At 45.3% G+C, this 10,781-nt stretch overlaps 1 protein-coding gene across 3 annotated transcripts in view; it reads left to right on the forward strand.

Moving 5' to 3' along the window:
- CHRM2 (cholinergic receptor muscarinic 2) overlaps window positions 1-10,781 on the forward strand; it is a 629,935-nt gene that overhangs the window by 600,079 nt on the left and 19,075 nt on the right. The window lies entirely within an intron of this gene.

Consider the following 10,781-nt stretch of genomic DNA (forward strand, 5'->3'; position numbering starts at 1 on the left):
TCTGGGGCATATTATCAAGGAACGGCTTATCGCCGCTTTAGCGGCAGGAAACTGCCGCTAAAGCGGCGATAATGGGCTTGATAATATGCCCTTGTGAATTCCCATAGAAGCCCATGTTGACACCAGAACCTGGGCTTCTATGGGAATTCACAAGGGCATATTATCAAGCCCATTCAAACGTGGCGCTGTACAACTGGAGTGGCAAAGAGCAGCCTGATGGCTTTAATATGAACAAGTGACCTCAACTATTTAATCGGAGCAGGCATAACAGGCTTTAGAGTTCCAAGCAAAGTACTTTATGTACCTGCAGGTGAAAAGTTGTTAAAAGCCACATGTAATGCCTGAGGGGTCCACAAAATATGGGTTTGTCTTGGTAAAGCTTGTTATAAGCAGAAATAAACGATGCTTCAGCTACATGATGTGGTTGTTGCTCACGCTGGCCTGTGGACCATTTGCAATCCATGATTAAGAAAAGATAAACGTTGGGTAAGAGCAGCACTTTGCAATAGTTTGAAGAGAATAGGTTGTCATAAAATGTCAGAACAAAAATAAATCCAAAAGGCCTATTACTTATTTGGTTGGGCTGAATAAAATGTAACATTTTCAACACACTTTAAACAGTTGGGTGAAAGTATTTAAAGTGTTAGTATAGTGCATATAGAATTTCCAGTCTTAAATATAGTGCTACCAACTTTTCATAGTAAACAAATATGTTTTACCATCAGGGTGAATAAAAGTATAAACATGTAAGTCACTATATATAACTCCACATGTGTGTGTACCACACATATACTTGGACGGTATGTGGAAGTAGGCTTACACAATATTTTGTTATTTGATATTCTTGCTATGGTTTTTTCAGTAGCATTATATATGTGTGCTCACTATTCTCACTAACATGCATTATTATATCCTAAACTACCTATAAATTGATGAATATTATAAAATTTTGAATTCTAAGTAATGGTAATAAGTAATGAGATAACAAAAAAAAGAAAAAGGTCAAGACAATAATTCAGTAGCCGATAACTTGGCTATCATATTTTGGTAGCACAATATATTTAGGCTTGAAATGTTGACATACTCCCATTATTATATATGCCAAACTAGCATTATTGCCAAAGAATATTCCAACACATTAAATTCTAAGAAATTATATTAAATGTAAGTTATGAGTTTAAAAAAGAAAAAGGTTGATTGACACAAGTGTTTTCAAAGTAGCAATAACCATGTCTTGATAAAAGGGCAGAAGAAAACCACCAGATTTAATGTGGGTTGTAGAACACAATCTTGGGAGATGAAATAAAGGAATAGCGACAGAATGGAGAGGGGGAAGTGCTAGTCATGCTGAAGAAATATAATGTCTGAGGCAAAGGAGTGCAAATGAGGCTAACTTTAAATATGAAGCAGGGCAAAACTTTTGGAGATTCAAGCAGAATATGAATGTGGTCAAAACATAGAAGAAAAGAAAAGAGATATTATGACACGGACAATGAGTTCAAGTGAGGGATTTAATACGGTGTTATTAGAACATTGGAATGTTGGAAGCTCCATTGAAAACAATGGAGTGCTCCGGGCTTATAATGGCTGGTGTAAGCCCGGAGCTCCAACATTCCAATGCTTCTTTGTTCACAGCTCTGGCTGTGAACAAAGGCTTCAGGGAGCCTGAGGGGATTTCAATCCCCTCGCGCTCCCTGAAGGCTTTGTTTAATTTGTTAGAACATTCTGCCCTCTAGTGGCAGAATGTTCTAATAGACTTATAGCCCTTCTTTTAGCAGGGCTATACTGGCTATTAAAGTCCCGCTGCTTTGTTAAAGGCCCTCACCTTCGGCTCGGGCCTATAACGCTGCAGCGGGCCTTTAATAGCTGGTATAGCCCGCTACAGCCGGCTATAAGGCTATATTAATACTAAAGCAAAAGATAAATAAAACTGGCAGCACCAAAACAAAAATGGTTTAGAAGAGAAGTTGTCCCTATGCTAGGCTTGCCTGGTTGATAAATGCCAGGAACAGCTGCGCGAGACCAGAGGATAACTAAGCGGATGCTTAGAAGGGTTAAAGGACTACAAAGAATTTGCAGTGTCAAGAGCATTAGAAATAGAGGCAGAAAATAGAAGCAGAGATAGTGCTAGCAGCATGCCATGATGAAGAGCTGTCAAATTGTCCTTGAGATCACATAGAGGCGTAAAGAATTAATGTAACTGGGGAGGGGTGTTGGAGGGGGTGTTGGAGGGAGGTGGGATTGACCGACAGCCACACGGTAAGAATGAAAAGGTAGTACCTAGACTAAGAAGGGTAGCTGGGCATGGAAGCTACCACTATGTGCGTAGAGACATTGATCAGGAGGGGAGACAACAGTGGTCGGTAACAATGCGTCTACTAAGACTAGGTGCACACCTCTTGGTGAGATCCAACGACTAAGGGTGGAGTGGGGGGGCAGCCTGGGAAAGACACTGATGGGGATGGCTTCGGGCGCGCCACCCCTATGGGACAGGCCTTCCGAAGTCATTCCCAGCAGCACTGCTCCGGTCCAGGTCCGCCGTGTAAAGCATGATGGTCCCAGACAGAAACCAATCCACAAATGTTCCCATCGCGCTCGACGACGCATCCCAACCAATGGGCACCATTTGCTCTTTTAATTTCCCCACAGCTGACAAGGTTTGCTTTGTGCATGTCTTTTTAAAACAAACTTAAGACAGACCTGCTGTTGTCGCTGTGTGTTTTGTCTCCTGTACAGCGCCTGCCATGAAGGTTAGACTCATTTCGTCATGTGCTTCCAAAATGCAGACCCTGGACGTCCGTCAGTGGGTGGCTGTTGCAAAACAAAAGGATTTGCGTGAGGGGCGCATCCTTTAGATTCAATTCTTTCCTAGTTACTCGTGTTAACCTGGCAAAATACTGCAGTGCAGAGTAACTAGAAATCCGTCTTTGTCCCTGTGGGGGGGGGGGGGGGGCGGAGGGGGGGGGGAGGGGGGGCTGCGGGGATCGACAAGAAGACGGTAAACCCGAAGCGTGTGCAGAGGCATCACGCCATGAACTCATAGGAACTCTGGCAAAGGGCTTGTCGTGCAACAGGGGGTCGAGAGCGCCTGTAGCAATGATGGCGCTATTGTAAAGTTTACTAATGTCTCTACCAGGCAGCACCGTTCTCAGCAGGAAAGGCCATGTGCTTGTGTTGAGGGTGACTTTGTGTGCTGCAGTGTGCGACCAAGACTAACTGACCTGCAGAGTCTGGGCACTCCTTGGAGTGCTCGGTCCCGCAGGTCCTGGCTGGCAGGCCAGCGGGCCTTGTTCACTAGAGGATGCTTGGCAGCCTATAAAGAGGAAATGTACTGTGGCGCTTCTCAGAAACGAGATGCGTTGAGCGTGCACTCATCACGTGCTGCCTGCCTAGTTGTTGCTTGCTGTAATTGCGGAAGTACCAGATTACATGTGCCATGGACACCCTGTGACACAAGCAAGGTTCAGTCTCTCTTCCCACGGTCACCAGGTCAAGGGCCAGCTTCACACTGTGCAGTACAAGGTGAGCTGGCGACCTTCATCTCCTCGCACAACCGCTCCCTCTTTCCATCCATCCATCCTCTCCCTTCCTGCTACCTCCCTTTCCTTCCCTTTCTCTCTCTTGAAGCCTCCCATGCCTGCTGCCTACCTCAGGAGCTGAGAAAGGTGACAGAGGCGGAGCACTCTTTTAAAACCGGCCTCCAGGGGCTCCCAGCCCACCGGGGAAATGCCCAGTGGAATAAAAGGCCTGTCCGGCCATTGCTGGACATTAAGACCCCTCTCCTCTCTATTCCTCCCCAACTTCCGCTCACCCATGGTAGATCTTTCTTCGACGGTGGCAGGTCTGATACTGGTTACGGGAGGACATGGATGGGATGGACCTTATAGCTTTGCAAACGTGTCAAAGCTTTTCTCAGGTGTAGCTACCACGTCCCTGCTCTGACCCTCAACGCACGGTCTCCCACTCAGCTCCAACTGCCCTCGAGCTCTCGTCATTGTTTCCACCTCTCCAGGCTCTGCAACAAGTTGTCTCAGTTATTCTTTTCCCATCTAAGGGCCATCGAGTGCCTTTGGCAGGCTGCCCGGTCACAGACCATAGTGTTATTTTAAGTGGGCGGAAATGTCTAAACTCCTCGGATTGAGGGGGGGGGGGGGGTGGCACTGGAAACAGCACATTGTGGTAAATTACAGACCCGCCCCCTCTAGGTGTTTTATATTCTGCTGGGATTAAGACTTGCATCTGGAGTGGACCAGCTTTCATTAATAACGAGTCTTTTTCGGCTTGTTGTTAGTTATGATGTAATAGAGCCAGAGACGTTTTAATGCATGGGCCAAGTGGGCTCTGGCCCCAGGCCCCAGCCTTTCAGGGGGCCCCCTGGCAGTCATCTCCATTCTCCAGACTTTTGCCCTCATGACCTTGCAAATTTCTTAAACAGATTGTTTTAAATACTGTTTTCCTTTACTTTATTTTTTATGTAGCTGGTGTGTGAGAGTCTAGTACAGCCATTTTGCAGAGAAATGTTGTGTTTATGTTTCATGCAATATACATAAAAAAAAGTTTATTTTATATCAAACAAGGCCTAACATATAAGAAATGGGAGGGCATCACAGGGATTATTTGCAGTAATATTGGTGAGCTGCTGTTGTGGTACAATATTTAAAACACACATAACTATCCCTGAATATTGGCTGTAAACACATTTAGGGCCTTATTTATGAGAAGTGATGTATCGCTGTGTGAAAACAGGGATGCGTCAATTCTTAGTGCGCCCTCCTTGCGACATGATGGATGCATCATAGTTACTGTATGACGCATCATGTCGCAAGGAGTTACAGATACGTCAGTATTTCTGACGTATCTGTAAGCGCAACAGTGATGCATTGCTGGGGTGTGTTTGAAAATAGATACAAATCCAGCGATGTGTCTTTTCACATGGGACAGCCCCACGTGAAAGAGATTGCATCAGTCTTACACCTGCCGTGAGGCAGGGGTAAGATATTGACGCAATGGGGTCCAAGAAGCGGCGCACTGAGTTCTCATAGATTTCAATGCGCCACTTCTGCAAGGCTTCTTGCGGGGTAACACCCACCCTGCATACATTATACCTGGCGCAGGTATAATGCGGTGCAGGGGTTTACAAAGTGACGCATCTGCCTAGATGCGTTACTTTGTAAATAGTGTGCAACATGCACATTTTTTACGCTGCCGGTGCGTCACAAAAAGTGACAGTAGGAGTAAAACATTCATGAAAGACCCATCAGTTATTAAAAAGCCAGGTTTTTAAGTTCTTCCTGAAAGAGAGTAGGTCTGTGGTTAGTCTCAGAAACTCAGGGAGTCTTTTCCACAATTTTGCACCTAGAAAGGCGAGGAATCTGCCTCCAGTGCAGGCATGGCATATTTTAGGCACGATGGCCAGGTTGGCATTGGAAGATCTTAGGGGTCTAGATGTTGTGTAGCGATTAGCGCGCTTATTTAGTTAGCTGGCTCTTAAGCCATGGAAAGCTTTAAAGAAGATGGTCATCGCTATGAAGTCGATCTGTTCTTTATGCGGAGCCAGTGTAGAGACTTAAGAATAGGGGTCATACTAGATCTGGGTTTAGGTCTCAGGATGGCTCTGGCTGCCGCATTTTGTACCACTTGTAGGCGCTGGATTATGGATTTGGGAAGACCGAGGTACAAGCTGATGACATAGTCAAGCTTTGATGTAATCAGAGCCTGCTCCACAATCTTTCTACTCTCAAGCGGTAACAGTGGCAGGAATTTTGTTGGCATCCGGAGCATGCCAAAGCAAGCGCAAGTTTTTGACTTTCTCCTTTCTGCGGGCGGGGGTGGCTGATCTTTTTGTCACCAAGAGCATTTCTGGATTACCAAAGAAAACAACTTCAGTTTTGTCAGGATTGCACTTCAGCTGATTGATCTTAAGCCAGTTAAAAACCTTTGTGAGGAAAGTCCTAATCATTGCCCGTCAAAGTTGGTTCCTTTTTCACATGTAAAACTCAGCTGAGTGTCATCAGCACAGGAAACTATTTTGACGCCCTCTTCCTCTACCAGAAACTCAAGGGGGGATAGATATATATTAAAAAGGGTAGGACTGAGAATGGAGCCCTGAGGGACACATGCATTCATGGCCGGAACCGGGGATAAGAAAGGGGGGAGCCAGATGTCCTGAGATCTATTTGCCAAGAAGGATGACATCCATGTTAAGGCGGTCCCCCAGGCCGATGCTAGCAAGTCTCTCCAGGAGCCTCTCATGTGGGACTGTATTGAAGGCCGCCGACAGATCGAGCAGTATCAGAACAGCCTTGCCTCCCTGGTCCAGCTTACCCTTGAGAAATTCAGTCACTTCCAGCAAAGCGGACTCCGTACTGTAAATAGTCCTAAAACCGGATTGGGACTCAGGAAGGAGCTTCCCATCTTCAATGTGTTTTTGGAGGGCCTTGTTTACATGCTGCTCTAATACTTTGTAGAGAGCAGGAAGAAGGGAGATTGGCCTGTAGTTGTCAGGGTCCGTCAGTTTGGCGTTAGCCTTTTTTATCAGTATAAGAATCTTAGCATTCTTCCATAATTTCAGCATGTTCCCTGAGGAGAGGGAAGCATTAAAGAGCTGGTTTACCATGGGGTTCATGGTGGGAGCTAATAGGTTCAGGATATTCGCTGGACATGGGTCGATAGGAGAGCCAGACTTAATGCTTTGGAGAAGGGTCAGTGATTCTTCAAGCTGAAACTCAGGGAAAGCTAGTAAAGATGGAGGATCCAAGAGGTGAAATTTGTTATTAGAACTAAGGTAGAAGGTCAGTTCTTCCTCTGAGATGTTAGTGAATGCTTGTTTGATCACGAGAGAGCTTTTTGTGGAAGAATTGAGCTATTTGCTTAGACCATTCTTCTGTGCATGGCCCTTCCTTTGTCCCGGCTTTCGGGGCGGTAAAGGATTTAACTATGCTAAAGATTTCCTTACTCTTATTTTGGGCATTTTCTATCTTGGTTTGAAAGAAGTTTTTCTTGGCTGCCTTCACGAGAATGTAATGAGCTTTTAAGGTGTCTTTATACACCTTCCTGTCCTAAGGTGCATAGGATTTACGCCATTTCCGTTCCATTCTTCTACAATTGTTTTTGCTACATCTAAGGGAACCGTAAAACTATGGAGCTGGTGGGGCCCACCTCTTTGAGGAGTGGGAAACCACCGATACCGCTGCACCGATGTTGGTTCGGAGCCATGAATCTATTGAGAGGGCGTCCGAGTCGGGGCAGCCAGACAGCTCCGGTGAGGAATAACTGAGGGCGTCTGCTAACATTGGGATGGATATTTTATGGAATGTCCTGTAATTAGGGACCCTCTGCCCTGCGTTAGCCCGAGGGGCAGTGGCAGAGTTGGGAATGATGAATTTTAATAGGTGGTGGTCAGACCGGGTAATGAGAAGAAGTAAGCTTACTGATCTGTCAAAGTTGTGAAAAATGTGGTCGAGGGTATGGACCTTCTCATGGGTGGCTGAAGAAATACATGGAAACATGTTGCAGGCCTGCAGCGTCTCCAATAAGGGAAATTGTTTGAGGGTCTTTTCTATTATCCATATGTATATTGAGATCTCCCACAACAAGGCAGTTGTTGTATTTTAAGGCCAGGGAGGTGGTGGATGTATTAAGCGTAGTAATAAAATTTCCAATTGCACTGGGAGGTCTGTAAATCAGAAAACCAGCTATGCTATGATGGGGGGATAAGGTTGAGCGGAAGCCTAAGGACTCTGCACCCTCAATGTTTTCCATCGGGATGGGAGAGCAGTCTAGTTTTTTATTGTAAATTATGGGGACACCGCCCCTCTTCCCACTCGGTCGTTCCCTCCTAAGGATTTTATAACCCGTAGGGATGGCGGAGGTGATAGTAGGGTTGGTGGCTTCAGACAGCCAGGTCTCAGTGAGAAATAAGAGATAAGGCTGTTCATCTAAAAGTAGGTCATAAATGTGTGGTTCATGCATTTGCATGGAGCGACAATTTAAAAGGGTGGCCTTTAAGTCCTCTGTTTTCTTATTGTTTTTACACTTATTGTTGCGTGGGAGGATCTTGGGTACACGTTTCCTTGGCTGGAGGAGACCAGTTGCACTTATTGCGTTGAAAGTCTACCTCCAAGCTCGGATCAGCCGCTGTACACTGACATAATGGTAGCCGCCTAAGGCTAAGCGGTTTTTCCCTAATGTAATATAGTGGAAGAAACTCACTGGGGGGGAACTGGGCAGCATGGCTGGCGCCGGACGCCTCCAGGATGCTGACGGGCGTCTGTGTGCATCGGGAAAATTTAGGCTAATGCCTATGATGCAAACTGGATCGCTAATGCAGCTGAGGAAGCGGAAACTGTGACGGCGGAAGTGAGGGGCCCAATAGTAGCCCCAGCCCTCCGCTCAATCGGTGTATCAGCCGCGGCGGACAAGGACTGGAGGAAAAGCGAGATGCGAATCGGAGCAGCTAAGGAGGTGTAGGCAAGCAGAATCAAGTAAAGTGCAAGTGCGCATAGGTAGGAGAAATTGTTAAAAAGCACAGAGTAATTCAGCCACATATATACAAGTTAAAAAGTATTAAAAACCTAGTAGCAGGGCAGGGAACACTAAATCCTACCGCTGTCAGCTGCGCGCATCTGTTTACATCGGGGAAAATATAGCCTAATGCCCATGATGCAAACTAGATCGCTAACGCAGCTGAGGAAGCGGAAACTGCGTGGGAAACAGGGGCTCAATTTGTATCATAAATTCAAAGCTGTTCTGCACAGGGGCCCCCAAAATATGTTTGGCCCAGGGCCCCCAAAATCCTTAAGATGTCTCTGAATAGAGCTTGTTTGTTTGTTTTACAGCTGATCTTAACATTCCAAAAGCCTGCCAGCTGGGGTGTACGCATGGTGTCTTCGTGTTTTTTAAGTTTGTTGGGTAGACCAATTGAATGTAATGCTTACTAAGGGAGTTTCTAGTAGTAAACCTTCTTTGATGTGTATGTGTTCTACTTTCAGCGACTATTGGTAGGAAAATGTGGATATGATAAACTTAACATTGTTCATTGTGCTTGTAGAGGTATGGAAGGTTAGAGGAACAGTCTGGCTGGCCACAGGTTGCTTTTGGGTATAGATGGGCACAGGCATGGTGGGGGCCTTGGGCGCTCCCGCTACGCGCGTCAGTTGTGCATACGCATCGCACTCTCGATTAAAGCTCTGGAGAAGTGATGTTACTCGCCAACCACACCCTTAGTCAGGCTGTCAGGTGACCAAATTGAGAAACTAAGCAAACTGCCAAAGGAAAAATTATAAAAATAACAAAGAAATCGATAATAATGGTAATAATAATAATAATAGGAGTACAAGATCGGGGAGAGGAGTTGGCCTAAAGGTTAGGGCGCTCGATCTCGGGACTGGGAGGGTTAGGGCGCTCGATCTCGGACCTGGGGAACTGGTTTCGAGTCTCGGCAATGACGCTAAACATCCGGTGATTCTGGGCAAATCACTTAATCACCCTGTGCTTAACAAAAAATAAATTAATGTGTGTCTTCATGTAACCTAACTGGTGCTATGTAAAGCGCTCTGATATCTGATTGGATTTGGGTCAAGTTCGCGCTATATAAAACTCTGCAAAAAGAAAACAACTAAAATGAAACGAGCTAAAAGCAAATGGTAGAGATGAGGCCCAAGTGTACCTCGTATCGTACAACAAAAAAATGGCAAAAAATGGCTTTTGATTAGATTCTTTCCATTAAATGGGCCGCAACAAGCACCATTTTCGAAGAAGTGATGTCACTGGCCACGCCCTCAGTCAGGTGAGTCAGGTGACCAGGGTGGGGAATCAAAAAAACTGCCAAAGAAAAATAAGAGAAAAATCAATAATAATCATATTGAGTCAGCAAGGTCATGCTATTGCATGAAACCTTGCCTTAGCGCCTGAATTCCTAACGCCCATCTTTGCATCTCTAATGAGATGCAAAGTGGATGTTCCTCCCCAGGATAACGGGAGAAATGTCGCTAAGCGACATTTCTCCTATTATCAAGCCTCATGCAAAGCAGAATAGTGACAAGAAAAGTAGCTCTAACCTCTGTTATCGCTACTTTCCTTACGCCTGCTTTGAAACTGACTTAGCCATGATATCCTACGGAAGGTGGATATCATGGCTAAGTATGTGAGGCCCTATCAGCAAGCTGTCGCCAACCTTCGTGGGATTATCGCTGGGTTCCAGCGATAATCTCATGTTTGGCAGTTAGCGCTAGGATTTTTATCGCTTTTGAGATAAGCGTTGTTAATAGCACGCTATCTCAGCGATGAAAATCCACGCTAGCCGGCGATAATTATCCTAGCGCTAAGTGCGCTTAGCGATAATTATCGCCGGTTGTTGCTGATATGCCCCTTCATTTTTAGATCGAGCATTCAAGATCTCTTGTATATACTTTAGTATATACTTTTATTAGTATATACTTGTATGTGGATGTACTTTATGGGCTCTTCAGATCAGCCCTAGGACTTGTCTGCTTTCGCTTAGGGACTGTTTTTTTCTGTTCAACTGCCTCTTTTTAACTGTCTTGATAGAAAGCGACCATTAAAGGTATGTAAAATACCAGAATTGCTTTCTGCTTGTTCAACTGCCTCTATTCAACTGTCTTGATAGAAAACGACTAGTAGAAGTCAGTAAAATACCAGAATTGCTTTCTGCTTAGGGACTTTCTTTTTTTTTTTCTGGCAACTGTCTCTATTTAACTTTCTTGATAGAAAACGACCAGCAGAGGTCAGTAAAATACCGGAATCACTTCAGCATGCTGCAT

The sequence above is a fragment of the Triturus cristatus genome, chromosome 4_1 (assembly GCF_964204655.1).
Source record: "Triturus cristatus chromosome 4_1, aTriCri1.1, whole genome shotgun sequence".
In the NCBI taxonomy this organism is placed as follows: domain Eukaryota; kingdom Metazoa; phylum Chordata; class Amphibia; order Caudata; family Salamandridae; genus Triturus; species Triturus cristatus.